The following is a 27461-nucleotide window of genomic DNA, read 5'->3' as shown; positions in this document are numbered from 1 at the left end:
AAGCTCGGGTTCGCTGTGCCACAGAGCGCAAATGCAGCACGAGTGCATGAGTGCACGGGCCACTGCTTGACAAACAGTCATTGGGCATCTGTCTAGTCCAGGGCATGCCTTGAAAGCAAGGCCTGTGTGTGCCAGTCCTCAGTGGGAAATCCCGCCCAGAGACAGACCACGCAAGCTTAAAGCGATGCCAACAGAACTGGACAAAACAGTCCCACCACCCAACCTGCCACTGCATGCCTCCTCCTTCCCAACCCAAGGGCACTGATCGGCAGGAATGGGAGCAACAGGTCTGGCCTGAGCACGCTGATCACAGCCAGCAGGGGGCGCTGAGCGGATCTCCCCAGCTAAAGGGGGAGCGTTATAAAGCCACGAAGTTCCCGGTGGGACAAGTTGCAGAGCGACGCGGCTCTGCTGCAGACCCCACTCTGAAGGCCAGAGGAGCACCCCCACACCACCCCCCACGCTTCAGGAGTGGCAGATGGTGCGCAGTGTTTCTCCTCAGTTAAAACTTGTACTATGATGCCTTGTATGCCTTTTATGTCTTGTATGATGTGATTTAAATAAAACCAGAAGCTCTGCGAAAATTTCATGCGGGTTCGACTGAACATCGTATGCACAAATGAGATATTGGCCAGACGAAAACAAGCTAACACCAGCCTCTGTCGATTCTGCACTCAATCGGACAGGACCGAAACGCTTAAGCACTTGCTACTAAGATGCAGAGGGACGGATAAGGAACGTAACCGCCACCTGGGACGTCTATTCAGCAATGCTTACTGCTTCGACGAAGAGGAAAGATGGAACAACCTGATGAGTGGAGAAAACACTAGATGGACTATAGCCGTGGTGGGTTTCTTTGAAAGTCTAGGCTTGATGGAGCGCTTTGAACCAAAAAAAAACACAACCAGAGGGGAACAAACTCCTCCTTCAGTCGGCGGGGGCTGGTGCGATTGAGACTCATTCTGAAAACTCTTGACTGAGAGACTCAACTTCAAAAAGGAATCGTGTAAAAATGGTTTCCTTGTTTTAACAATTGAATCAAGTAATAAAAAAATACAAAAAAATAAAACCTTTACAAACAAAAAAATTGTACTATGTTGTTATCTGTTTAACACTGCAACTTCCTGATGCACCAACACTGAATTTCCCCGGCCAATATTCTCCACTCACCGACAAATGCCATGGATCCCACCCAAACAGGTCCTTTTTGCTGAATTTTAAGTGCCAACAGGCGGTGGCCAAGTTCCTCAAAGTGGAGCCTACATACCCCTTACCATGTTAGGCCCATCACAGTGACAACATGACAGCCATCATTTCTACTCTTAGGGCCCAAATCACCAAATCCCAAGTTACCAACATTGCACCATCGTGCGGCGAGTGCCCATCAGGGGTAGGTGCACCCCTGGTGCACTGCCAGCTAGACCGGTTCCAAGCAGCCCCTCGCCACCACTTTGCATCTTGGCGAAATACATAGGGGGCAGCAACAATACAATGGACAAGGGCAAATAAACCAGACCACACAGGTGATGCAGGGACCAAGGCAGGTCTCTTTACAGAGAGAGAAGAAGGCTTACAAAGGGCCCACAGCCGCCAGGGATGGGCAATGCCAACTCAGCCTAAGTCTCTTCACAGAATGTTCTAGGAAGTGGATGCCACATCTGTAGAATGGATCCTGCGCATCGTTGGTGCCCAGCTTGCCAACAGGGCAAATCTCTCTGTCTGCACCTACATAGAAAGCAGGTGTCCCTTTAAGGAAAGATTTGCTTTTATCCGTGTTTCTCCTGAAAAGAGCCAAGTGTGTCGCAGGGGGAATGTGGTGTTGCAGTGGTACTTGCGGGCACTATGCACTCCCTCAGCCTGTCTGTGCCACACCATGCCAGGTGTGGCACAGGCAAACAGGCAACACTGCCCAGAAGCCTTCTCTTGCAGCACAGCACTCACCCAGCCACCCACTTGCTACTGCGTGGCTTGGGCATTGAGGAGGGCTGGGCTGCATGGGTCCCGGGGTCTGTGGTGCTGGGCTTGACCGTGCCACATCAGTGGGTCTTACAGATAGATTGATCCACGCCACAGCCATTTTGGAGAAACCGCTCTATGCCCCCCCGCACCGCCTCCTTGCATGCTCACAAGAAGAGAGGGCCCAGGGAAGGAGTACCAGATAGCGTGCCATTGGACCTTAATGAGATTGTAAATGTATTAGCAATTAAGCTGGTTATACTTTGGGATGTGGTATGTGGTTTTCTTTATTCGTTCATGTGTGTTTCTTTGTATTTTGGATCTTAATGAAATTGTAAATGTATAAGCAATTAATTGTGAAAATACTGTTTTAATTAAATATGTTTATCGCTTTTTACTGTTTATATTTCTTTGTAAAGGTTTGAATTAACCAAAACAAATAAAGGAGAAAAAAAAAAGATAGCGTGCCATCACCTACTCTCAATGTCACGTGGTGATGATGGGGTTTTGGCCAGAAGGGTGGGATAGGTGACACAAGAGTAAGCCTTGTATGATGGGGCAAAACATGTTGGACATGGACATTAACAACAAAAAAAAGTCTTACAGAAATCAGCCCAGGGAACAAGCCTTATTTTCCGACAAAGCAAAATGTGACTTTCACCCCACACAGTCGCTTTTGCTGCATCCCACAGTAATGCAATGTGAGACGTTAAAAGGCATGCTGATTTATAACAGTTCTCTTTCCGGGATGGCACAACAGGGCTTCACAGGCTATGGCACAGCGAATTGTCACTCAGCAGGAGCCAGTGTGAGGCTTTTGCCCCACTTGTAAACCCCCTCAACTCCCTCCCCTCAACATGCAAAGACAAAGACCCAGACTTTTCTGTCATCACGACGCAAGACTCACACAGCTGACATTAACATCAAATAAATTAAAGATATATATAGATATGTGTATATAGGTGAGTGTGTGCAAAAAAACAAGAAAAAAAACACAGTTTTCACCAAAAAAAGCACAATACTGCGTCAACTCCTGAACGTTTAGCGGTGTGGCGTTGGCTGCTGTGACTTTGCCGCGAGACAGTCATGCGGACATTGCCTTTTCAGCCATTTGTGGCCCCTCAAGACAGCACTTGCGCACCTGGGGGCCCACGCAGTCCGGGGACACCAGTTGCCACAGCGTGGCTCACATTCCATCCGTGTCTTCTAAGGCAGAAATGGGCGTGTCCGTGGCACAGGGATTGGTCCATAATGAGACAGGAATGGTTATGGAGAGATGGTGGGGCTGGTGTCCATTGGGAGGAAAGGTGTTGAACGGCCGCCATTTTGTTCGGGTGAAAAATGCGTCCTCCTTCCCCTTCCAGCCACTCATTTCTTTTAAAAAGGACTCGACGAATGGGAAGTCTCTGGGGACGACCACCCTCTTGAAAAGGCACGCCTCACTCGTAGCGCATTAAGGGGAAGCTGGAAAGAGGTGGACGAGCTTCCGTACTGATGGTGGGGTCCCATGGCACACAATGAATATGCAACTCCACGCGCCTGGAAGAAAGAGAGAGAGAGAATCAGAACTAGGCCGCATTGCCTCCAGTATCCAAGACCAAAGTCGACGGGGTGGGGTGAGGGGGGGGGATTGGCTTGTGGGTCAGCCCCCCCCCTCCCCAGCTGAACACGAAAAGTTATTACTGCAATGGCTGTCAGCCACCTACTGAGCTGGGAGCAGTAACTGTGCGATTGCAACTAGTGTGGCTGAAATATTTAGGGCGTCGGTGTCAAAGGAGGACAAACGGCTACCGCTTGATAAATGCTGGGCACCAGAACAGAACATGCGACAATGGAGTCATGGAAACATCTCTGCATCACACATGTATACACCACTTCTGAGATCTACTCTTCTTAGCAATTTGCAACCTGTAATGAGGGGGGGGGGCGACCGACAATACCAAGGACAGAGCAGACAGTGCAAAGAAGCAAGTGTTACTTGGAGGCTTCTGTAGGGACACTAACTGCTCCCCCAAACTGCGCCTTCCTTCCTGGATGTTATCTACCCTACATGCACTGCATGGGGGGCACGGGGGGGGTGTGGATTCCATGGACAATGCTCATTTTCTGCACACCCACATTCAATGTCATAGTCCTTCCCACATTCTATCAGGGTTTGGTCGTTGCAAATTGTGTGCTTTACTTTCTAAACCTATAAAATGTGCGCAATTCTTTTAGCTGATGTCCGCGCCTAAATTCCCATAATTCAGCATGCCCCCCAACTACTCAGGGCTCATTTCCCCCCCATAATCTCCCTCCACCACACTGTCATCTCAAACACCTCTACTCACTGGTTACCTCACTCACTTGCTTCTCACTGGCTCACTACTGACCGGTTATGATAAGATATGATATGGCATTGACGCGAGAACATTTTACAATGTTGCACCAGCCAGAGGCCATTTACCCCGAATTCCAACTTGGGAAGGTGCCGAAACGTCAGCAACACTGGATCATATTTACGTCTCCTATCCTTTCCTCCCCTTTGTTGACTATTTTGAGGTATACAGAACAACATTTAGCGACCACAATCCTCTGATAATGACTCTCGAGTCCGAATCAACTCCAAAGTAAACATATCCGTTTGAGGTGGAGGTAGCGCGAAAGTCGTCGCGAATTCAACTTACAGCAACTAACATCAAGAAAATCGCTGAGAAATTTGATGCACTCAGTAAAACAAAGATAGACTCAACAAGTAGACCAAATTACATGCCCTTGTTGTTGCCGCATAGGAAAGAAAAGGGTCTATGCCACCGACCCAATGGAAAAGGGGTCCACGAGTATGATAAAGAATTAGCCTTGAAAAAAAAGCAGATGCGTAAATTAAACCGTCTGGCTAAAGTCTCCAACAATCAGGAACAGAAGGACTACGCCAAAGCTGCCACAAGATCTTACAAATCTTGGATGAGACACCATAAAGCAACAATGTACCAGAATGACTCAGAGCAAATGCTAAAAACTCTAACAACAAAAAATCCAAGAAAATTCTGGTCCCTGATCAAAGATAAAAATGACGAGACAAACAACCAACTCTCGAACGCCGTCTCAGAACAGGCATGGATAACCTTTTTTTCAGTTCAGTTTGCTTCTATCCCGCAAACCTCAAACAAATCTCTATGCTGCACAACATCACCTTGGGAAGATCTGGCAGATCGCGACGAAATTCTGCCAACTATCCTGAAACTAAAAACCTCTAGGGCGCCTGGCCCTGATGGCTTAACCAATATCGATCTAAAGCAGCACCCAGAGGAATGGGCCGCCATAATCACAAACATTTTTAAGCAATGTACGATCGCCAGGCTAATACCTAAAACTTGGACTGAGGCGGTAATAGTTCTCATTTTTAAAAAGGGAAATAGAGAAATTCCAGCAAACTACCGCCCCATTGCCCTTCTTGACATCATGGGGAATATCTTCGCCACCCTTGTATTAACTAGATTTCACAACTGGGCGAGATCGGCGCCCTGTCTAGATAAATTTCAAACACGCTTTGTTAAAAACGCAAGTACCAGCATAAACATCCTGATTTTGAACATCGTAAAGGACAATGTTAAGAACGGTGCGCCTCCAGTCTACATTGCGTTCATCGATTTAACACAAGCCTTTGACAAGATCAGCCGTCAAAGGCTATGGGCGAAATTAAGAACGTGGAATTGCCCTGAAAAGATCTAATGCCCAGTGATCGCATTGCACACAGACACCAAACTAAAAGTACATTTAAATCGGCAAGGGATGTTATCGGACCAATTTTCATCAGAGCGTGGTGTTAAACAGGGTTGCCCGCTTGCTCTGGCCCTATTCATCGCCTTCATGGGAGACTTCCAGCATACACAACCAGCGGTCAGAGCCTTTCCACCTAAATTGGGCAATACTGAAATCTCAAGATTGTTATATGCTGACGACTTGATCCTGATGGATGAAACCCAAATAGGTCTCCAACGCCAATTTACGAACCTGGCAACTTACATCAGCGATAATGACTTGCAGATAAACATCCATAAGTCAAACATTTTGACGATGGGGAAAAGTCGTCCAACAACGATACACCAAGAACACTGGTATTTAAACAACACAAAACTTGAATCCGTGTCTACTATAAAATACTTGGGAATCATGATAGATTCAAAAAGGTCAGAAAGTGCGACCATCTCAGCGCTATGGACAAAGACCAAAACTCTGACAACCCAAATGAAATTAGTAGATCGGAAATTTGGGAAATTCTCGCTTCTTCCAGCGATCCAATACTACAAACAAAAGGTAGTTCCGCCTATAATCTACGGCATGGACGCTGCGTTGAACATTGATAACACCATATGGACTAAACGGGAAGGCTACCTATGGAACGCCATGCTAGGGTTGCCTAAATCCTCTGCAATTGCTGCTGTTAGATGTGAATTGGGCTTACTGTCATTACAAGCATCAGTAGACCAAAGCAAGATGCGTCTCTTTCGGAAAATTATTCTTCCAGATACCATTCCAATTTACAAGTTGGTCCAGATAGAGCTCAACCAAGGACGTTGCAGAGCACTAAATAATTGTGTTCAAAAACTCACAAAACAACTAGCAGATTTGGCTTGTTCGGCAGACGACCTGATCGCGAACCCCAACAGAATCAAGGCAAAAATAGCACTAGAAGATTGGATCCAAACTGGTGAAAAAATAATAGGAAACAAAATCCTGGCTCACTTACCAGCAACAACAAATAAACTTAACCAACCTATGAGCTGCTGCATAAAATTCCCCAACAAAAAAATGCAGAAAACTTTTATGAAAATAAGATTCAATCAATTACCAACGCAGGAAATCATAGCAATCCGTACGAAAACGGACGCTCGTATTTGCAGATTCTGTCTGGACCCGGAAAAAGTGGAAACTCTGAGACATTTACTTATGACTTGCACTAGAACTGCATTTTTGCGGGAAGCCCATTTGCTCCCTTTGATCTACAACGTACCACTCAGAGAGGAAAACACATGGTGGTGTCGTCTGATTGCTGGAGACAGAACTAAGTGGTCGACAGCGACAGTAAAGATTTTAGAAGAAGCATTGAGTCTAAACCAGAACTTACAAACTAGTCAAGTGTAATTCAAAGAACATTGATTTTCTTTTATGTTGATACACAAAGTTTCATTAGTGAAGTGCCTAGTTTCCTGGTTTCAATTATTTTTCTCCTTCCTGTTATCCTCTTTGATTTCTATTTCCCTCTTTTCTATCTGCATCTACGAAATGTATTTTACAAAATGTGTTTTTCTCTGTTTTGCGTATCAACATCTTGTAAAAATCAAATGCTTTTGATTATAAACAAGTAAATAAAAAAAAATAAAAAAAGATATGGCATTTATAACGTGCCTAGACACAAGTGTTTCAAGGCGCGAAAGTGTTTCCGGCCAGCCTCCATACACACCCCCTACCCCACCCACACTCTCCCTCTCCTTCTCATTGGGTTTACACACCTATCCTGCTGTTATCAGGGCCCAGCCCCTCTCTCAGCCAGACCCCCATGCCACTGCCATGAGTTCCACTCTCCAGCTAACTCCAGTACATGCTCATGCTCTCATTGGCTGCCAGGATAAGTGGGAGGAGTCAGGGTGATGATCTTCCACCCTCCAACCTTGTTCCCTTTCCCTTTCAGCAGGACATTGTTGAACTCCTCTCTCTATCTCTGCATGCACCGTCCATCCGCCCGCTCGGTCTTCTTGCCCTACACAAAAGGTCCCCTTGACCCCCTTTTCACTTAGGTCCCTATTGGGCTGCTGGGAGACTACAATCTCCATACCACCTTCATTGCCTGAAACTTGGCTCTTGCCTCTCAGACCAGCTCCTGGTTGCCCGCCCCCCTGCCCCAAGAATCACACCATATTCATCAACTCTTCATCCCTCCACCGTACCATTGCTGCATCACTTAGTCCTGCCCCCTCTAGCTAAGACTAACACCCAGACATCAAAGATGACATCAAATGCACCAAAGTTATAGCACTATTTTTTGTACTTTTATTTTGACACTTTGGAAAAATAAAACAGGACACATTTGCAAAATCATGCTTTGAGTTCCTTGTCGATGCTCCTTGCGAATGTTTGCTGCAATCCTGCGAGCCGTAGCCACAAGCAGACATTTCTTTCCCATTCAAAAATATCCCGATTTGTCAAAATGTTACCACATAGCCGGTCCCTCGTGGTCATAGCCAGTAGCCAGATTGTCCGGATCCTGGCCCGGGCAACTTGGCCACTGCACATGGCCACATGCTATACCTCAGTCACCAAAGTTACAGCACTATTTCTACATTACAAATCTTTTTAAAAAATAAAACACTGACACATTTGCAAAGCCCATGCTTTCAGGTCCTTGCCTATGCTCCTTGCACAAGTTTGCTGCAAATCCGTCCATATTTTTTTTTTGAAAAGTGTCAAAATGTAGTACAAAAACATGTCATATAATTTAGAGCCCACTTGACAAAATCCATTCAGACTTTTCACAAACATTCGAAAGGTCTATAATCTTTCTGAAAACCTTTGTGCAGATTTGTCAAACGGCAACAAAGTTATAAGCCATCTAAAAATGTTGAGACCCCCCTCTTATTTTGACCCCTCTTGACCAAATCCCATCAAACTTAGCAAAGCCATTCAAATCTGGGTATAAAATCTTTTTCCAAACTATTGTGCAGATTCGTCAAACGACACCAAATTTATAAGCCTTTCAAATATTTTGGGGCCCCCATATAATTTTGCACACTTTTCTCAAACAGCATCAAACTTTGCATAAACTTTCAGGGTTGGGTCTGTAATGACATTGCACATTTTCATGCAGTTTCATTGAGGGGAGCCAAAGTTATAAGCCATCCAATAACTGCTTTTCACCGACCCTGTAATTCAGAAATATGCATGGATGTCTCTGAACACGAGATGTTTGCGAACATCGCAGGAATGTCCACGAACATCTGAGATGGTCACGGTCATCACAGGACTATCCCCGAACATCGGAGAAGAAAGGATTTTTAGCTTTCAATGGCCATATCCCATCCTCATCACCCTTCACCTCCCCAGAGATTGTTTCATTTGTTTGACAAGTGCAATGTTGTGTTTTTTAATACGTTTTTACTGCGATGTCTGTGGACTACGGGCGATGTTCGTGAATCCAACATGGCGTACGTTTCAAACGTTTTGACGTATCTCATGTTTGTAGTTGACCAATCAGTGGACACGTAAGATGTCAGCGGATGTCACGCCGGACTCTGATTGGTCCAGGTGGGTGTCCGTGGACCTATTAGTGAAGTGAGTCCACGGACCGGACCCAGATATCACTAATTTCTTGGATCTACTTTTTGGCCATTTTAAAAAGAAACTTCTGGATGGATTTACACCAACATTTACAAAAACACACTTTCAGGACCACATCACCACTCCTGGTGCAAATTTGGTGAAAATCTGTCCAGCGGTTTGGGCTTTAGGGGTATCAAATATTTTCTCCATTGTTTCAAAGGGGTTTTCCACACAAATTTTGACCCCTCCTATAACTTTGCCCCTCCCCCGGACGAAAACTGCACCAAACTTCGCAAAATCATTCTGTGAGGGTAGTATACTTTATTTTTGCAAAGTTTGGTGAGGATTTGTCCTGGGGGGCGAAGTTATAAGCCACCCAAAAAGTACTCTTCCTATGGGTTGAGCAACTTAACCATAACTACAGGGCCACTACCACAGGCCCTGTAATAATGGTTATGGCCAGTGGCCACAACCACCACAATGATATGATATGATATGACATTTATAACGCGCCTATACACAAGTGTTTCAAGGCGCGACGAGGCAAGGGAGGGGCAACAGAGGGAAGACAGACAGCGATCCTACTAGGTCAAGTGTCATTCAAATCGTGCAAGTGCATGGGAAGGGGAGGGGACAAAGTGCAGGCGAGAGGAGGGGGGAAAAGTGCAGTGCATGGGATAATAGAATAACAATAAGTAAGTATGGCCAGCTGGTGGCAAGTGCGAGGGCAAGTGCAGACAACCGGTATCAAGTGCTGGTAGTGGGACTGTAGGGATACAGAGACAGTCCCAAGTGCAGGGTTTGCCATAACGGCAATGCAGGTGTGCGGCTGGCAGTGGAGGGGACCTGGGCCCGAGATCAGAGGGTGGCCAGGTAACCAGAGCAGTTAAGCCAGGGATTCAGCAGGGGAGAGGCGGAGAAAAAGCAGAAACAAAGAGAAAGGTTTTGAGGTGCTTCCGGAACCGGAGATGGTTCTCCTCAAGTCTCAGTGAGGCAGGGAGGCTGTTCCAGAGGGAGGCACCAGCCGAAGCAAGAGATCTACCACCAACTCATTGCTTGGAGAAGCGACTGACCCTGAGGGAGTTGGAGGCAGAAGAGCGAAGAGCTCGAGAAGGAAGATATTTAGGAAGAGAGTTGAAGGTATTGAGGTCCCAGGCCACAGAAGCCCTTGTGGACAATGCAGAGGGTTTTGAACTTAATCCTTGCAGCCACTGGGAGCGAGTGCAGAGATTTCAGTCCTGGAGAGATACGGTCCCTGGGCTTGAGACCAAGGACAAGTCTCACAGTCCTGTTCTGGATAAGTTGCAGAGGGCAGAGAGTAGAGGCATGCAGATTTAGAAAGAGGCTGTTGCAGTAGTCCAGCCTAGAGAGTACCAGAGCTCTGGAGAGAGTGACCTTCTGGGGGAAGGAGAGGAAAGGAAGAATACCTCTGAGGAGGTGCAGCTGGGAGTGAGGCTTCTTAGAAATGTCAGAGATGTGAGGAGAGAAGGAGAGTGTGGAGTCGAAGATGACCCTGAGGTTTTTAGCCTTGCAGGTGGGTGCAGGAAGAGGGCCAAGAGAGGCTGGCCAGAGAGTGGCGGGAAAGGAGGGAGCGGGTGTGCCGATGAGGAGAATCTCAGTCTTACTGGCATTAAGGCAGAGATCATTGGCAGCACACCACTCCTGGATGGCGGACAAACAATCAGAGATGAGAGAGGGAGAAGAGGTGGCTGAGGGGAGACTGAAAATGAGCTGGGTGTCATCCGCATAGCACTGGAAGTTGGGGCAGAGCGCAGCAATGCAGTGGGCCAGAAGTGCCAGGTATTGGTTAAACAGCCAGGGAGAGAGGTTAGACCCCTGGGGAACACCACAGGTAGAGATAGAGGAGAGGAAGGACCCCAGTTGGACCTGGGAGGGTCGATCAGAGAGGAAAGAGGTCAGCCAGGCCAGAGCCTGACCAGTGATATCCAGGTTATCACAGAGACGGTTGAGCAGGATGGCATGGTTGACCGTATCGAAGGCAGAAGAGAGATCAAGTAAGATGAGGACACAGGAGGTGTTGTAGTCAAGGTTGGAGAGCAGGTATTCACGGATGTTCAAGAGAGCAGTTTCCATGCTTCTGGCAGCTCTGAAGCCAGACTGATGGTCATGGAGGCAACCAACAGATTCAGTGTAAAGATTAAGCTGGGAGATGGCCAGCTTTTCTAGGAGTTTGCCCAGGAAAAGAGTGATGGAGATTGGGCGATAGTTGGCCAGGCAAGACGGGTCGGCCAAGGGTTTCTTTAGAAGGGGCTGCACAAGGGAGTGCTTCAGGGGGGAAGGGAAGACTCCAGAGGCGAAGGAGTGGTTGCAGAAGTCTGCAAGGGCAGGAGCCAGGGAGTCGATGTGGTCCTTAGTGGTTTTGGAGGAGCAGGGGTGAACCTGTTTTGACGAGACTTTCATAGTTTGGACTTGTCATGAAACCTCATCTGAGGAGAACAGGGGAAAGGCAGAGAAGGGGGAGGAGAGGTGGCCAAAGAAGGGCCCGAGGAGGAGCAGGGAGTGGAGGGAGGAAAGAGGGAGGAAGGAGGGGGAAGGGGAGAGGAGGAGAGAGAGAGGGCAGGATATAATTAAACCAAATAACAAGTACATACAATACACCTTCAAATAACAAAACTCGACCTGAACCCCATGCCGTTGAATTGTTGTCTGTGGACTCCAAAATTGACTCCAGGCTCTGTGGCATCTGCTAACCCTTTTTTCACCCATAAAAAATGCTCCATAACATCTTTATTCCACTTCCCTACCCGTTCCGCACCCTGTTTCAACAATCAAATAACACCAATTGTGTTTTTCCAAACAGTCCGCTCACAGTGCTGTGCACACACTACTGCGGTGTCCACGGACTGTTGAGGCACCTGCACGCCCTTTTTCCACCTATAAAAACAGCCCCATATCATCTTTATTCCACTCCCCTGCCCTTAATAACCCAAAATGTGTTATGACGACTTTTTCCCGCCGCAATATCCGCAGACAGCGGGGGCTGACCACAGATCCAACATGGCGGCCATTAAAAAAAATATGACGTACTTCATGCTTTCCACCATCCAATTAGTGAGCGTGTCCAATGTCTGCGGACATCACGCTGCCCCCCGATTGGCCCAGAAATCTGTGCGCGGACCAAAAAGAGATTTGAGTCCATGGACCTAACCCAGATATCGCCAATTTGTTTCTACCTACTTTTTGGCTGTTTTAATAAAACAAAGTGACGGATTTACACCAAATTTACAAAAGCACGATTTTGGGACCAAGCTGCTGCTCCTGGTGCAAATTTGGTGAATATCCGTCCAGCAGTTTGAGCTGTAGGCGTGAGCAAAACATTTTTTCCAATAGCGCCTATGAGGAAAACCACACATTTTGGGAACCCCCAATGACTTTTACCCCCCTGGACAATACTTCACTAAACTTCACAGTATCGATCCGAGGGGGGGTGGTATATACATCTTTTGCAAAGTTTGGTGAAGATTCATTCAAGGGGGCAAAGTTATATCACCTATTGTCAAGTTTCAATCATGTAAACGGTGCTTCTAGTAACTTCTATTCGTTTTCCCCAGTCAGGGATTACGGGATTGGTGGGTGAATGACTACCTGGGCTGCCCACATTGCCAATAGCATGTTATCCTGAAGGGCTGGGAGGGGGACAGGCCTGCACTGTTGGTTGTAGCCGATAATCACCCCAACATGTGCTGGGGCTAGTTGGGGTGCTGTCACAGTCTATTTATATTCAATTATATTCTGGTGAAGCTTCAACGTAACAAGCAGTTAACTCTTCTTCACATCTAAAACCGCACACTTAAGGACTGCTGTGAGAGTGAGCTGCCTCCTGTCCCCGCTACCCTTCCAATCACTTCCCGGACATGCAAGTACTAACCCCACATCACGATTTCAATTGCCTAAAAATGTATGCATCTGAATGCAGGTGCTAACAATGAACTGCTTTACATTAGTGATTGCAGGGTCTCAGTTAACAGCGAAGCCCAGGCACCGTTTAATGTCTATGTCATGTTCTGTCTGGCCACGGGTCTGTGGGTCAGCCAGGTTGAGTCAACATAGCCCAACATTTTAGGGTGAGGTGGCTAGAGCCCGAGCTGCTCAATGGTGTTACGCCACTGCATTTTTGTTACAGTCTGACTCTCGCGGGGAGCTGCCTCCTTCTATCCCCCATGTCCCCCCATGCTTGCACTTAAGGATTTGTGGGGATAGCCTCACCTGCAAACATCCGAACTTGGACACCCAGTTGGCCTTAAATGCAGAGCAAATCAATAAGTGATTGATTAGGGCTCTCCCAACAGTGCTCACAGCAAACTAGCATCATGTCGGAGCTTTATTACACCCACATCTCCACATATAAGATCAATCAGACATTTGGGGATAGAAGAAAAGAGATTTCTTCCAAACTGTGCTAGATTGGGACAAGTTCTTATTGAGAAGAAGATGACATTCCAGGGGAGAAAACCAGCATCTGAAAATCCCAAGCCCCTGTAGAGGTCTCCCTGCAGGAGATCCTACCCCCCTACCTCCCCCGTATTGGATACATGAGACCGTGCCCTGTCTAACACCAGCTGTTGTACCAATACCGCAGCGAGTATATGGAAGACGGTATCCATTCAGACAACCATATCGAATGTTCCCTCAAGTCGATGACAGCCTGCCGGAGGTTATTCCTGAAGGAATATGAGAAAGAGCTGAGAAAATGAACTGACGACATCATAAGAAAGTGTTCACAGCGTCCTGACCTGAGATACTGACTGAAGACGATGTATGGATCCTAGAGGAGAAATGACGAAGTAAAGAATCAAGTGAACCTTAAAAGCGTAAAAGAAAAAGATTACACGTTAGAACGTGCTGCAGAAATCAGAAGTATAAAGAATGTACATACGCTAAAACGCAAGGTAGATTAAGTCATCACGTAACCTAGCTACAAGTAGTGAATAGGATGCAGGCGGAGCCGCCATCGTACAGAAACTGGACATTAGTATGATGAGATCATAAGCCAAAGAATCATGGGGACAGAATGGAAGGCTGTGTCGCAGGAGAATAGCAGGCTGTTGGAGCTGCGCTGGGAGGCTGTCTGGCCTGAAGTCAAGAACTGAGAAGTCGAGGTCAGATATCTACGCTGAAGAGGAACGTGTGTGCGGAGGATGAATCCTCTCACGTTAAGGTGCAAGAAAGAACACAAATGATGCCACGTCTAAATTCATCAAAACATTTAAAAGCTTGCAGAATGAGCAGAATCGTGGTCTCTTGTCATGTGAGTCGAGGCTGAAAATAGGGCATACTCTGCAAGGCCACGTACAGAGAGAGTTTGATGGCAGAAGGCACGGGTGATGAGAGATGTTGGGCTAATTGGGAGGTAGGGCAACCTCAGGTCCTATCTACCTGCACCTGGGTCTGGGCTTACGTGCTGCTAATTGAACTGAATGTTCCAGACATGGCACGAGCGTGCCAAACCATTTGTCTCACTCTGTATAACGAAGGACCTTATAGCTGGAGAAACCAATGAAACACTGTGTAACTGATTTTTCTTAAATCACACGTGCGAAGTGGTATTATATCCACCTGACATCCGACAGCCAATAACAAACCTAACTCCTATGATTGAATATCTCGATGTGTCCCTTAACCAATCCCAACCCTTGACAGGTTTGTCACTATTGCCACGTAGCATGACGTCACTCTGACGCATAAAGAAGTATATAATTGTATTTCAAGTGGAAACCACTGAGAAGAAGCGTACATGTTCGTTGTAAACTCCGTTTTAGAAAATTGCTAATAAAACAGCAACTTGCCATCTTCTTGAGTTTGTCCAGTTATATGGACTCAGAATTATTCTGGTGTGATCCCATCCAGTAGCAGATGTGTGTTTCAAGGGCCACGAGCTCACCACCTTTGAAGAAGAGGTGGCTTTTTGGGGACATCACAGCTCGGTTGCCAGGGCTTTTTCCCACTTCGTCCCCGAGCAGGTGTAGGACAGATTCCCTTCAGTATGAGGTCAATGGAGGCCAGAAAGCGGGGGAACGAGATTCCCATGTACTCTTCTGCTGGTCTGCATCTGCAGAGTCCTGCGCGGAAATCCACTGGCTTGCTCAGGTGCAGCAGCTGCAGTATTCATCGGTTGATAATGGGAAGGAGGTGCCAGTCATGCGCGCTGCCCTAAATGAAGGTTCTTCATGGTGTTGACACGTGAGAGTAAGTCTGGAAGAAGCAGTGAGTTTGGGTGGGTGCAGAAAGGGACGAGAGGAGATCAAAGGCGTAGCATTAAAATTCTCTGTTTCAAAGCATTCAGTTTCAGAAAACTAATCACAGCCTATTTGTAGACATGTGTTGTTCTTGAAGCATTCTGTACTTTTGGGAGTTTAAGGTGAATTTGGGTTTAATTTACACCAGAAAACAGATTTATGACATTAATGAAAAGAACATGCGCTGGAGGAGGGCACAGATTTTAGGCAGCTGACTGGTGCTGTGCATGTGCTTTCAAAATAAAAGTGCCCCTTTGCACTTCTTAACACGCACGTTAAGAAGGTGTTGTCCAAAACAATGGTCTCTTAAATAGGCCATCACTTTGTGAATCGCACCTGCTTTAAAACGCTCTGCTTTAAGAGAGAAAGTGGTAAGCAGTGCTTACGAGGCCAGCAGCGCCTATTGGGCTGCTGGGAGGGGGTATTTGTTGCAGCAGGAGGTTGAGATGTGACGCGTTGCCTCACAAGACAAAAAAAACTGAGCTCAGCCTCGAGGTAGAACAGCCACATTTGAAAAAGATATTTCACAGCACCGACAAGCTTCCCCGTCATCATGCAGTCTGAAGCTTGGGCTGCCGTGAACTCAGGGAGCACTGGAGCAAGCTTCCCGTCACCATGCAGGCTGAAGCCTGGGCTGCCTGTGAGCTCAGGGAGCACTGCAGCAAGCTTCCCCGTCACCATGCAGGCTGAAGCCTGGGCGGCCCGTGAGCTCAGGGTGCACTGCAGCAAGCTTCCCCGTCACCTGAAGCCTGGGCTGCCCGTGAGCTCAGGGTGCACTGCAGCAAGCTTCCCCGTCATCATGCAGGCTGAAGCCTGGGCTGCCCGTGAGCTCAGGGTGCACTGGAGCAAGCTTCCCCGTCATCATGCAGTCTGAAGCTTGGGCTGCCCGTGAACTCAGGGAGCACTGGAGCAAGCTTCCCCGTCACCATGCAGGCTGAAGCATGGGCTGCCTGTGAGCTCAGGGAGCACTGCAGCAAGCTTCCCCGTCACCATGCAGGCTGAAGCCTGGGCGGCCCGTGAGCTCAGGGTGCACTGCAGCAAGCTTCCCCGTCACCTGAAGCCTGGGCTGCCCGTGAGCTCAGGGTGCACTGCAGCAAGCTTCCCCGTCATCATGCAGGCTGAAGCCTGGGCTGCCCGTGAGCTCAGGGTGCACTGGAGCAAGCTTCCCCGTCATCATGCAGGCTGAAGCTTGGGCTGCCCGTGAGCTCAGGGTGCACTGCAGCGAGCTTCCCCGTCACCATGCAGGCTGAAGCCTGGGCTGCCCGTGAGCTCAGGGTGCACTGCAGCGAGCTTCCCCGTCACCATGCAGGCTGAAGCCTGGGCTGCCTGTGAGCTCAGGGAGCACTGCAGCAAGCTTCCCCGTCACCATGCAGGCTGAAGCCTGGGCTGCCCGTGAGCTCAGGGTGCACTGCAGCAAGCTTCCCCGTCACCATGCAGGCTGAAGCCTGGGCGGCCCGTGAGCTCAGGGTGCACTGCAGCAAGCTTCCCCGTCACCCAGCGAGCTTCCCCGTCACCATGCAGCCTAAAGCCTGGGCTGCCCGTGAGCTCAGGGTGCACTGCAGCGAGCTTCCCCGTCACCATGCAGGCTGAAGCCTGGAGCTTCCCCGTCACCATGCAGGCTGAAGCCTGGGCTGCCCGTGAGCTCAGGGTGCACTGGAGCCAGCTTCCCCGTCATCATGCAGGCTGAAGCTTGGGCTGCCCGTGAGCTCAAGGTGCACTGCAGCGAGCTTCCCCGTCACCATGCAGGCTGAAGCCTGGGCTGCCCGTGAGCTCAGGGTGCACTGCAGCGAGCTTCCCCGTCACCATGCAGGCTGAAGCCTGGGCTGCCCGTGAGCTCAGGGAGCACTGCAGCAGCTTCCCCGTCACCATGCAGGCTGAAGCCTGGGCGGCCCGTGAGCTATGGGTGCACTGCAGCAAGCTTCCCCGTCACCTGAAGCCTGGGCTGCCTGTGAGCTCAGGGTGCACTGCAGCAAGCTTCCCCGTCATCATGCAGGCTGAAGCCTGGGCTGCCCGTGAGCTCAGGGTGCACTGGAGCAAGCTTCCCCGTCATCATGCAGGCTGAAGCTTGGGCTGCCCGTGAGCTCAGGGTGCACTGCAGCAAGCTTCCCCGTCACCATGCAGGCTGAAGCCTGGGCTGCCCGTGAGCTCAGGGTGCACTGCAGCAAGCTTCCCCGTCACCATGCAGGCTGAAGCCTGGGCTGCCCGTGAGCTCAGGGAGCACTGCAGCAAGCTTCCCCGTCACCATGCAGGCTGAAGCCTGGGCGGCCCGTGAGCTCAGGGTGCACTGCAGCAAGCTTCCCCGTCACCTGAAGCCTGGGCTGCCCGTGAGCTCAGGGTGCACTGCAGCGAGCTTCCCCGTCACCATGCAGCCTGAAGCCTGGGCTGCCCGTGAGCTCAGGGTGCACTGCAGCGAGCTTCCCCGTCACCATGCAGGCTGAAGCCTGGAGCTTCCCCGTCACCATGCAGGCTGAAGCCTGGGCTGCCCCTGAGCTCAGGGTGCACTGCAGCGAGCTTCCCCGTCATCATGCAGGCTGAAGCCTGGGCTGCCCGTGAGCTCAGGGTGCACTGGAGCCAGCTTCCCCGTCATCATGCAGGCTGAAGCTTGGGCTGCCCGTGAGCTCAGGGTGCACTGCAGCGAGCTTCCCCGTCACCATGCAGGCTGAAGCCTGGGCTGCCCGTGAGCTCAGGGTGCACTGCAGCGAGCTTCCCCGTCACCATGCAGGCTGAAGCCTGGGCTGCCCGTGAGCTCAGGGAGCACTGCAGCGAGCTTCCCCCCGCCTGGGCGGCCCATGAGCTCAGGGCGCAGGGCTGCCCTGGGCTGCCCGTGAGCTCAGGGCGCACTGCAGCAAGCTTCCCCGTCACCACGCAGGCTGAAGCCTGGGCTGCCCGTGAGCTCAGTTTAGCTACTCTGAGAACACGGCTCACGCTGCAGCCTGCAAGAAGAGAGAGTCAACTGCACCCTCTGCACGGGGCCAAGTACAGCCGCACGTGCTGCACACGCCTAGCGACGGCCCTGATGGCACATATTATTCAGTTAAAGACAGCCCTGAGGTTGTTAAAGGCATGTCGCAGGGATGGTTCGTATGGCGACGCTGAAAGCTGGTGCATCAGAACAAGCTTGTGCCATCGCGCTTTCTTGAAATCGTAGAATATGGGCCTAGTCTTCTCCGAAGACGAGTAGACGCTCAGACGGACAGAAGTTGTGCTCCGCGTCGCCACTTGGCTTTGCCAGACTGATGTCCCCCGTGAGTGTTCCTGGCTCTCCCGTCTTCTGCCTGTGCTGGCGGTGCCTTTCCCTCGTTTGTTCTCCTGGTTTCCTGTTCCTGTGCTTCCCTTTGGCTTGGCCTTGCTCCTGTTTCTCCTCTTCAGTGCTGCTCCCTCCCTCCCGACAGCTCTTTTCGCTCCTCTCAAGTCCTCTGCTTGAAGCTTCCGCAAGAATCCCACAGAAGGCTCCTCAGCAGCTCCCTCTTCAGGGGCCTTTTCCCTCTGTTTGGAGGGCTCTCCTCTGGGAATCCCCTTGTTCCTGCTGTACCCCACAGGAGGGCACGGTGGCATCTGGAGAGAGTCACTCTTACCTGCATCCTTGACGTCCTGCAAGAAGATCAGGAGAGAGTGGTTACACCTCGGCCACTAGTTGGCATCGGGCCCGCTGATCTCCTTACCACGAAGAATCCCTTTGGACCCTTGACCTTGGCATAAGCAATATAATCGCAAACTATTCTGAGTTCAGCGACGTATGCAATCTCCTCTAACCTATTTGTAGAGCCCACACTACTCAGAGAAAGCACTGACGCACGTCTCCAACTTCCTCACCTCTGCCCACCATTCTGGAGTCTTCTCAAAGTATCTGCGTCTTTGATAAGGTCGACCACTCCACTCTCCTCCTCACCCTTGAGGTGTAGGCAGCCAGTGCTTAACAAGATTTACTCCTTATCTCCGTAATGTGGAACTTGGACCCCTGCCAGTGGGGGTTCCTCTAGGTTCTGTCTGAGGACTGTCCCCCTCTCCCCTCCTTTCGCAGCAGACCTATTGCGTCCTCCAGCTTCTCCTATCACTAATTTGCTTAAGACGCCCGAGCCATCAGCATCGTTCGCGCAGTCAACACTGAAGTATTTCTCTGCACATCAGACGTCCCCCTGCCCTGCAGCAATGGATGACTCTTCGGTGCCTCGTGCTCAGTTCCTCCAAAACTGAAGTCATCTACCTCTCCGTCTCAATTGCCCCCACTCTCCTCATCTCCCATTTCCTTGCGCTTGGATCTCTGTGAGCCTTCCCCCGTTGCTCACCTTCTCCGGGGGATCTTTGACAGCAATCTCAAGCTCCAGCAGTTCAGCTCCTTGCCTAACACGGGGGCTAGGCTGCCCCTCTTGAACATCTGGAAAACACATGTGTACCTCAGCTATTGCTCCATCAGAACCCTGATGTTTACCTTTGTTCCCATTGACTCTACCCTGCATCCGAGTCATCTACTGCTTCTCTGAACAGTGACGTAAACCTTACTGCTCGCCCCCACTGTAAACTCCCCTCCTCTCTCTCTCCAGGACATCTCAACCTGTCGGCCTCACGCTTCAGCATCCTCAACACTGCTGGAACCCAGTACCCCGGAAATTAAAAACGGGGCCACAGAGTTTTAAATAAGCTTTAGAAGGACACCTCAACTTAGAAGGTGCCCCGCTAAAGTCACCCAGCATCATTCAAACTCCTCCCTCCAGACCCCCCCCAGCTAATGTTGTATTGTACATCTCTGAAAAATAATCGACATTTCAGTAACTTGTAACTAGGTCATATTGTATTGTATTGTATTCGTCAACTTATATAGCGCCCTTTCCCCATTTGTATGGCCTCAATACACTTTGTGGTTGGAACGCCCTCCGTGACCGCAAGTCCATGCGTAGGAGGTTCTAAGAGCTTACATGTGAATGATCCTTGTGTGCATTTCTGCCGGGTTAGGACTTGGGTGAGCTGGCTAGGCTCTAGTAAGCAGCCCGGAGGTCAGGCATGTGGGCGGGTGCCATTAGTGGTTTAGGATAGAGTGCGAGTGCTAGAGATTCGACGTGTGCCCAGCTAAACCGATTTTTTGTTTTCGTTGGTTCTCACTGTATACCAATACTAATACAAATGCAGAGGTGTTGAGGGATGTCGGGGGTTTCAGTGTGGATGGCTATGTGTAGACCGAAATAGCACAGCCACAGCTGCATTCTACGGTGCATGGATGGGTGGCCGTGCCTGTGGCCTGTGTCCCCAGACGTGGTGTAAGGTATACGTACCGTGCGCTTTGATGGAGTTTGACTGCAGTGTTCTTTTTCTTTGTCCAATGCGAATGGCTGGTCTCGCTATTCGTGATCTCCCTGGAACGAGAGTCTGAGCAGTGACAGAGTGGCCGGGAAGGAGGTGAAGGCCGGGTGTGAAGGGAGGACGATGGTTTGTTATGGTGTGCCTCTGCTTACGCTGCCGGCATCCATGGGGTATTGGTGGGTAGGGGTGTTCTTGTGTTTGGGGAGAATGATAAGTTTGTCAGGGTGTGCTGTTGAGGACGCTGCTGTCATTGGTGGATAAGAGTGTTGTGTTTGGGTCAGCATTTCTGTGCGCCTATTGAGAGTGTAGAGTGTGGCAGGGTTTCAAGAGGAGGGAGGGAAGAGCCAGGTTTTGAGGGCCTTTCTGAACGCCAAGTGATTGTCAATATTGCGAATGGGCACGCGTGGGGAGTTCCAGATGATCGGTGCTTGGACGGAGAGTGAGGATCCGCCCAGTCTGGAGGAGCTGCAATGTGGCACCACTAGGAGAGATGCTGTGCGTGACCTGAGAGTCCTTGAGGGTTGGTAGCGGGTGACTATTTTGAAGGAATTCCAGGCCGGTGTTGTGGAGGGCCCAGTGAGTGATGCACATGGCTTTAAAAGGTAGTGCGTTGACCAATAGGGAGCCGATGGAGGACTCTTAGTGTGGGGCTGATGTGTTCCCTGGGAGGGATATTCATGAGCAGGTGGGCTGCAGCGTTTGGGATTCTTAGCATTTTCCTTAGCTGAAACGCTGGTGCGCCCTAGATAAAGGCAGTTGCGTCGTCTAGGCGGGAGAGGATGATGGCGAGGAAACGGCGAGGCAAGGGAAGGTACACCCGAGGCTGCGCAGGTGGAAGGATCATCGGGTCATAGTGTGCCCTGTTCTTGCAGACCAAAGTCAACATCTTTTCAGCCGTTTTGTACACGTTGCCAGTTCCTTAAACACCGAGTGGTTTGGGGCCAGAATTTTAAATAGCAAAGAACTTTTACTGGACATCTGTATTCAAAAATGGATCACCCTTGTAGTGTATTAATGTGTTGTACCTTTTTAATGCATCATCTGTTTAAAGTGATTTAATCTCTTTTTAATATTATCTGTGGAGATTTTAACAAAAATTGATTTGTACTGTTTTACACTATGTTTATATGTATACTTTTAACAATTTTGCATTTTGCTGTCTTTTATGGGGTTTTATTTTTTTCTTGTTGCAAAGGTTTTGTAAAACCAAAAGCAATTAAATAAATAAATAAAAAAGCAGCAGGTTCTGGATACGCAGGCAGCCATTGCTCTCCTCCCTCAGCCATTCAAATTGCCATTACGACTCTGCAACCCCACCAGTCTAATGCACCCTTTCAGGGGAGTGCTCTCTTCTGTTTGGATGCCTTTATAAAGTGTTTCTGGCGGAGGAACTCTGCGCCCATCTCTCCTAAATACAAGTACCTTGCGCCTGGTCTCATTGCTTCTACTCTATGGTCCATGCGAGTAGCATGTCGCGTGAGAACATTGTAAAAGAACTGCAAACTGCACTAAGCGCTGAAAATGTGCAGCCAAAGCCTCAAAGCACTAATAACGAATGAGACCCCCTCACTCCCCCCTCCACATCTTTCAATCAACCGCAGAAGGAAGTCTGCTTAGGGCCTGCTGGTGGCAAGCATCTGCAGCGCGTGCATTAGCCCGCTGAGCTACCTCTTCGAGTGGGGCGACTCTGTGCAGTGATAGATTACTGAATTAGACATTCACTTTGCTGACCTTGGAATAGCGGTGGCACTGGGGAAGGGTAGCCCTGGTCATAAGAGACACCAGGGCAAAATTAGACCCCTGGAGCACCCATGACGAGACCCCCCTTAAGTAAAAATGCCTCTGCCTCCATACCTCATGCCCCCCCGCTCCCCAAGGGGGCCGGTGTCCAGTGTCCAGGGGATGGGGGTGGTTAGGCTCTTTAAAGAAGGATTGAGATGACTGATTTTAATAGAAAATATGAGCAGAGTCAGCTAATATTTTATATTAACAATATAGGGGCATAATTAGGGCCGCCCTAGGGAGGGGCAGCCCCCCAGTTTGAAGACCACTGCCTTAGAAAGAGGTTACATTAAACTACAGTCCCGCCACTGCAAGTGCAATGCTGCCCTCTGCTGGAGAGTTAACGCATATAACCTCTGAGAACCTTTGTATCATCCCTCCATCGCCAAGCAGTCATAGGAAGTGGAGTCACGTCTGGGAAAGAGGCGACCACGCTAGGCAGGTACATGTAACGAAAAGGTTGAAACCGCGCCGCCAGCCACCCGGATAATAAAGCATATCACCAGTCCCCCATAATCCTGCCTGCCCATGTTCCTTCCCTGCTTCAGATGCAGCCCTGGGAGATGATTTCTGATCTGTGGCCAAATCAATGACTATTCTTCTTTCTCTCTTTCTCGCTCATCCCAAGTGTGTGGTAAGGCCGGAGGGAGGCGGTGCAGGGGCGACAGGTGTGGAGGAGCCTGGTGCCCATTGAGACTCAGGGCGAGCCAGGCAACTAGTCAGCGCACAGGTATGTCAGCAGGGGCGAAAAGGAAGGCCCTGGGCTGCTTCCGGAACCTCAGGTGGTCTGGAAGGGAGGCCCTTCCAGAGGGAGGCCCCTGCATCTATTTTACACGCGCCAATCTGCAGAAGCGTTACTTGGCGTCATCCACTAGCAGGACTACAACAGACCACGTGAAACGGCGCAGGGGCCTCTCTGGATGCTCTCAAGTGGGCGATCGCTCAGTGAGCGAAGGTAGACAGACGCTGTACAAGTAGTTTAATAAAAAACTATAGCAGCATCAGAGCGACTTCTGGGTGCGTTCCTTGTCCTGCACAGGTTTTCCATGCCATGTTAATTCATTTGTTGACAGGGTCTCTATCACACCAGGGCAGGAAACGGGTCTCCCTCACGTTATTTTTTATTTTTTTAAGAGTGATATTTCACACGTTTTAGGGAGAGTGTTTAGCCAATCAGGTGGCTGATAACACTTGCAGAATCCATGAGTAACCGACCTGCATCTGTCACGGCTACCTGCGTGCCTCATTCAGTTCTCTGCCATTTTTTGGGGGGGTTTTTTGGGTCTGGTGCTCCTGTCACTTTTTCTTCTATCATTTGTATCCCACAATCCATTGCTCACCACCAATTTACCTGACCGCACAGTCCAGCTGCTCCACTGCTCTTTGCTGTAGGCCTTTTATTGCAACATCGCAGCCATGCAAACAGTAAAGGGACGTATCCACTTTATCATTTTCCATGACAGCCATCTTTCTTTGTAGTTTTCTTGTTAGGGAAATGTGACGTTTGCAATACACACGAAGCCCATTCACTTAAAGTGTGAAATGCAAATAGCACCATATAGGGAGCCCGGGGTGCTAACAGCAATACCCCGGACATTCAGGGTTGGACAAGGCTGGTAACTTAGTCTGGGGCTGTTGGGCCATCATGTGCCCTCTCTGCCCCCGAATGTGTGGGCTATCACTATTTCCACAGTGGCACAAAGTCATTGTCCCTGTGCAGACTCTCTGGAAACAGTTCTTAACTATGCCCAGGTAATGTTGTCAGAGGATGCGAGCATGGTTGCAGCGCCAGTGTTACTGGTGTCGCAAGCACCTACTCCTGGAGGTCCTGGCGATGCTGTAACTAATCAAAGGGGTTCTGCAGTGTGTGTCATCATCGAACTCTTTCTACATCTTTGGAGATCTCTGTGATCTATGGACGTTTTGCATAATAATGTTGGAAACAAGTCTCATGTGCAAAAACCGTGCTTTGTTTTTTGTTTACATTTTCTCAAGCAATATTTACATGTTTATTACAAAGATGAAAGTGCATGTTGTGTTGAAGATTTGTTTTGTGCCACAGAACAGGTGGTGTGTGTAACCATTAAAGTAAATTATTCCACAGGAAGCAATAATTCCGGTGGAATATGGTTAGGTGTGTATTCAGCTAGTGTATCCTGCAGATCCTGTGTGTCTCCTTCTGTGGAATATGGTTAGGTGTGTATTCAGCTAGTGTATCCTGCAGATCCTGTGTGTCTCCTTCCTGTGGAATATGGTTAGGTGTGTATTCAGCTAGTGTATCCTGCAGATCCTGGGTGTCTCCTTCCTGTGGAATATGGTTAGGTGTGTAATCAGCTAGTGTATCATGCAGATCCTGTGTTTCTCTTTCCTGTGGAATATGGTTAGTTGTGTAATCAGCTAGTGTATCCTGCAGATCCTGTGTGTCTCCTTCCTGAGGAATATGGTTGTGTAATCAGCTAGTGTATCCTGCAGATCCTGTGCGTCTCCTTCCTGTGGAATATGGTTAGGTGTGTATTCAGCTAGTGTATCCTGCAGATCCTGTGTGTCTCCTTCCTGTGGAATATGGTTAGGTGTGTAATCAGCTAGTGTATCATGCAGATCCTGTGTGTCTCCTTCCTGTGGAATACGGTTAGGTGTGTATTCAGCTAGTGTATCCTGCAGATCCTGTGTGTCTCCTTCCTGAGGAATATGGTTGTGTAATCAGCTAGTGTATCCTGCAGATCCTGTGTGTCTCCTTCCTGTGGAATATGGTTAGGTGTGTATTCAGCTAGTGTATCCTGCAGATCCTGTGTGTCTCCTTCCTGTGGAATATGGTTAGGTGTGTAATCAGCTAGTGTATCATGCAGATCCCGTGTTTCTCTTTCCTGTGGAATATGGTTAGGTGTGTATTCAGGTAGTGTATCCTGCAGATCCTGGTTTTCTCCTTCCTGTGGAATATGGTTAGTTGTGTATTCAGGTAGTGTATCCTGCAGATCCTGTGTGTCTCCTTCCTGTGGAATATGGTTAGGTGTGTATTCAGCTAGTGTATCTTGCAGATCCTGTGTGTCTCCTTCCTGTGGAATATGGTTAGTTGTGTAATCAGCTAGTGTATCCTGCAGATCCTGGGCTTCTCCTCCCTGAGGAATATGGTTAGGTGTGTAATCAGCTAGTGTATCCTGCAGATCCTGTGTGTCTCCTTCCTGTGGAATATGGTTAGTTGTGTAATCAGCTAGTGTATCCTGCAGATCCTGTGTGTCTCCTTCCTGAGGAATATGGTTGTGTAATCAGCTAGTGTATCCTGCAGATCCTGTGTGTCTCCTTCCTGTGGAATATGGTTAGGTGTGTATTCAGCTAGTGTATCCTGCAGATCCTGTGTGTCTCCTTCCTGTGGAATATGGTTAGGTGTGTATTCAGGTAGTGTATCCTGCAGATCCTGGTTTTCTCCTTCCTGTGGAATATGGTTAGTTGTGTATTCAGCTAGTGTATCCTGCAGATCCTGGGTGTCTCCTTCCTGTGGAATATGTTTAGTTGTGTAATCAGCTAGTGTATCCTGCAGATCCTGGGTGTCTCCTTCCTGTGGAATATGGTTAGGTGTGTAATCAGCTAGTGTATCCTGCAGATCCTGTGTGTCTCCTTCCTGTGGAATATGGTTAGGTGTGTAATCAGCTAGTGTATCCTGCAGATCCCGTGTGTCTCCTTCCTGTGGAATATGGTTAGGTGTGTATTCAGCTAGTGTATCCTGCAGACCCTGTGTTTCTCTTTCCTGTGGAATATGGTTAGTTGTGTAATCAGCTAGTGTATCCTGCAGATCCTGTGTGTCTCCTTCCTGTGGAATATGGTTAGGTGTGTATTCAGCTAGTGTATCCTGCAGATCCTGTGTGTCTCCTTCCTGTGGAATATGCTTAGGTGTGTATTCAGCTAGTGTATCCTGCAGATCCTGTGTGTCTCCTTCCTGTGGAATATGCTTAGGTGTGTATTCAGCTAGTGTATCCTGCAGATCCTGTGTGTCTCCTTCCTGTGGAATATGCTTAGGTGTGTATTCAGCTAGTGTATCCTGCAGATCCTGTGTGTCTCCTTCCTGTGGAATATGGTTAGGTGTGTATTCAGGTAGTGTATCCTGCAGATCCTGGGTGTCTCCTTCCTGTGGAATATGGTTAGGTGTGTATTCAGGTAGTGTATCCTGCAGATCCTGGGTGTCTCCTTCCTGTGGAATATGGTTAGGTGTGTAATCAGCTAGTGTATCATGCAGATCCTGTGTTTCTCTTTCCTGTGGAATATGGTTAGTTGTGTAATCAGCTAGTGTATCCTGCAGATCCTGTGTGTCTCCTTCCTGTGGAATATGGGTAGGTGTGTAATCAGCAAGTGTATCCTGCAGATCCTGTGTGTCTCCTTCCTGTGGAATAGGGTTAGGTGCGTAATCAGCTAGTGTATCCTGCAGATCCTGTGTTTCTCCTTCTTGTGGAATATGGTTAGTTGCGTAATCAGCTAGTGTATCCTGCAGATCCTGTGTGTCTCCTTCCTGTGGAATATGGTTAGGTGTGGAATCAGCTAGTGTATCCTGCAGATCCTGTGTGTCTCCTTCCTGTGGAATATGGTTAGGTGTGGAATCAGCTAGTGTATCCTGCAGATCCTGTGTTTCTCTTTCCTGTGGAATATGGTTAGGTGTGTAATCAGCTAGTGTATCCTGCAGATCCTGTGTGTCTCCTTCCTGTGGAATATGGTTAGGTGTGTAATCAGCAAGAGTATCCTGCAGATCCTGTGTGTCTCCTTCCTGTGGAATAGGGTTAGGTGCGTAATCAGCTAGTGTATCCTGCAGATCCTGTGTTTCTCCTTCCTGTGGAATAGGGTTAGGTGCGTAATCAGCTAGTGTATCCTGCAGATCCTGGGTGTCTCCTT

At 49.0% G+C, this 27461-nt stretch overlaps 1 protein-coding gene across 1 annotated transcript in view; it reads right to left on the bottom strand.

Annotated features, from left to right (window-relative positions):
• Positions 1–2306: 2306 nt before the first annotated feature.
• The window catches only part of NCS1 (neuronal calcium sensor 1), a 441477-nt gene continuing 416322 nt past the window's right edge, over positions 2307–27461 (bottom strand). The window contains exon 8 of the mRNA XM_069609260.1: positions 2307–3495. The gene's annotated coding sequence lies outside the window, so the exon portion shown is untranslated. The remainder of the gene's footprint in view (positions 3496–27461) is intronic.

Source organism: Ambystoma mexicanum, chromosome 8 (assembly GCF_040938575.1).
Source record: "Ambystoma mexicanum isolate Mex_15411 chromosome 8, UKY_AmexF1_1, whole genome shotgun sequence".
Taxonomy (NCBI): domain Eukaryota; kingdom Metazoa; phylum Chordata; class Amphibia; order Caudata; family Ambystomatidae; genus Ambystoma; species Ambystoma mexicanum.
The sequence above is the reverse complement of the archived record's forward strand: the minus strand, read 5'-3'. Positions and strand labels throughout refer to the sequence as shown.